Source organism: Capsicum annuum, chromosome 10 (genome assembly GCF_002878395.1).
Source record: "Capsicum annuum cultivar UCD-10X-F1 chromosome 10, UCD10Xv1.1, whole genome shotgun sequence".
NCBI classification, from domain to species: domain Eukaryota; kingdom Viridiplantae; phylum Streptophyta; class Magnoliopsida; order Solanales; family Solanaceae; genus Capsicum; species Capsicum annuum.
The window spans coordinates 209,815,544-209,818,563 of record NC_061120.1 but is presented as its reverse complement, the minus strand read 5'-3'; the positions used below and the strand labels follow the sequence as shown (position 1 = coordinate 209,818,563).

General features: G+C 37.3%; 1 pseudogene; it reads left to right on the top strand.

Moving 5' to 3' along the window:
• Nucleotides 1-653: 653 nt before the first annotated feature.
• Nucleotides 654-2,610, top strand: LOC107844618 (annotated as a pseudogene).
• Nucleotides 2,611-3,020: the final 410 nt, after the last annotated feature.

Here is a 3,020-nt window from a genome sequence, read left to right as displayed (position 1 = left end):
TGTACATTCTACTCTCCCCAGACCCCACTAGGTGGGAATATACTGAGTTTGTTGTTGTTGTTGAAAAATTTTAAAATTTATAATCTAAAACAATTTATAAATATTTATATGGTTATAAATTATTTCATTAAGGATAATAAAAAATTTCAAAGTTAATTCACAAGAGCATATACAAAAGCAAGAATTAAGGAACCAAACATATTTTCAAATGTCTAAAAAAGAATCCCTCAATAAAATGTACTAATTTCTCTTCAATAAATAATTCCTCTGCTTATGTTTATTTGCTCTTCATTGAATTTTCTAGGCTAATTAATTAATGTTTATTGCTTTTAAGAATAATTATTATTAAGAATAAAATAAGAAAAATGCACTCAATTATATTATAATTTTCTAAAATGTTAACTACTGTGGAAGGAGGCATTAGGGAGTTTTTATGTGTAGTCATTTTGCTCTTTCCAGCTTATCAGTCATACATAAAATCAGATTAAAACACCTTTTTTCCTTTTCTTGACTTTTCATTTCTTCCATCAAGGTTAAGTACTTCACACTAGCATATAAGGAACCAAACACATTCCAAAAGTCTTAAAGAAGCCCTCAAGATTATATCGAGAAAACATGGTGAGAACATCTACAAAATCTTCCAATGTTCAAAAATGGATAATCCCTCCTCTTCACAGTCACTTGCAATTGATGTAGCACCAAGTAGTCCTCCTCCCATTGTTGCATCTGTCAATGATAGAATCAGGCCACTTCTTGATTGTGTTGATAGGCTCCGTCACCTTAACATAATGCAAGAAGCAATTCAACTGCCAACGATTGTAGTAGTTGATGATCAATCATCTGGAAAATCCAGTGTTCTTGAATCCCTAAGGGACAAGGCATTTGCACTAGAGTTCCTCTTATAATGAGGCTACAGAATGATCCACAATTCAGTACTGCACCACATCTTTGCTTGGAGTACAGTGGGAAGTCAGTCGATGTTGATGAAGTTAGCGTTGCAGATGCGATCATTCTTGCTACTGATGAGATTGCTGGACATGGTAAGGGGATATCGAATAAACTCTTAACACTTGTTGTACAAAAGAATGGTGTCCCTGATTTGACCATGGTGGACTTACCTGGCATTACTAGAGTTCCTGTTCAGGGACAACCTGATGATATTTACGAGCAAATTTCTGATATAATCAAGACGTATATATCTCCTCAAGAAAGCATAATCTTGAATGTTTTATCAGCTACTGTTGATTTCCCAACTTGTGAGTCTATCAGAATGTCTCAAAAAGTGGACAAAACAGGTGAGAGGACTCTGGCTGTTGTGACGAAAGTGGATAAAGCTCCTGAAGGATTGCTTGAGAAGGTTACCGCGGATGAAGTGAACATAGGACTTGGTTATATTTGTGTAAGGAATAGAATTGGGAAGGAGTTTTATGAAGCAGCTAGGAAAAATGAGGCAGGGCTTTTTGAAAACCATCCACTTTTGTCCAAGATTGATAAGTCCATGGTTGGCATTCCTGTTTTGGCACAAAAGTTGGTGTCCATTCAAGCAACCATTATTTCGAAATCTTTGCCTGATATTGAGAGGAAAATCAATGACAAACTTGCTACGAATTTGGCTGAACTCAACAGGCTGCCTCAGCATTTAAGTTCTATGGCTGGAGCTTTAACGGCTTTCATGCGTATACTTAGTTCATTCAACGACTCGTTAAAGAAAATTCTTCTTCGAGGGGAGTTTGATGAATACCCTGAAGAAAAAGAAATGCACTGCACAACTAGACTGGTTGAAATGCTATATCAATTTTCTGATGAGCTACATGCCAAGAATTTCGATGGAAAAGAAGATTTCTTGATGGAAGAGATTAGAGCATTAGAGGAAACCAACTGGATTGGATTGCCCAACTTCCTTCCTCGACACCTTTTCCTAAATGTGTTGCAGAAAAGAGTCAAGGAAGTTGCTGCAGTTCCGGAAGATTTTGTGGGAAGAGTTTGGGACTACATCGAGAGAATTGTTATGAAAGTGTTGATGCATCACTGTGAAAACTACCCACAACTTCAGTCTTCTGCTAGACGAGCCGCTCATAACCTCATTGCAAAGAAGAATGAATCAGTTGATTGGGTATGGAAAAGCAGACTGATTACACATGTAATCCTGTCTACTCAGCAACATACAGTAAGCTCATGGGTTAAAAACAAGCATTTATGGAGATCATGAACTATCCAAGGAAGGGCTCCGTAGTAAACCTGAATGGGCTTGGAGATGTCGACGCTGGTCATTTGAGGAAGCATCTAGGTTTGGTGCAGCAGGCTTTTGATATGAAGATGAGTGTCGTTGCGTATTGGAAAATTGTTTTGATGAGGCTGGTTGATTCAATGGCCTTGCATATAATGCACACTATCCAAAACATGATTAACAAAGACATGGAAGAGGAGATAGTTCAGGAGCTGATGGCTCCTCGCAGTGGTGGAATCAAGAGAATGCTTGATGAGTCACCTGTTGTTGCAGAGAAATGCAGTAGGCTGAAAAAGAGCGTGAAGTTGCTCATGGAGTCGAATGAGGTGGTGTCCAATATAATGGGCAGGATTTCATATCATGGCGATCAAGAAAGGGATTAGTTCAATAATGTTTCTACTGTTTTTGGTCCATGTTCTTCTCCTGGTATCAAACTACCTAGTACTCCACTTACTATGTTTTGGTTTTCGTAAAATGTCTGTTGGCTGCAAGGGTAGTGTGTAGTGTATGTCCCTGATTGTATGTATTTCTTGTCTTCCTAGTTGTTATCTAAATGCAAATGAAGTTATTTTGCTCTAAGCGAAATGTTGAGTTCCTCTTTCTGCAAAGTTGCGCGGATCATTTTTTTCTATCAAGCTTACCCATTGATGAATAGACTGTCAAACACATATAACAACAGGAATAATAAAATCACCATTGGATAGTTAAAATTAAGTCAATTGAAACAAAAGTATTGAAGTTAAATTCCAAACAAAATACTACAGGAACACCAGCAAACTAGTTAACTAAAGGA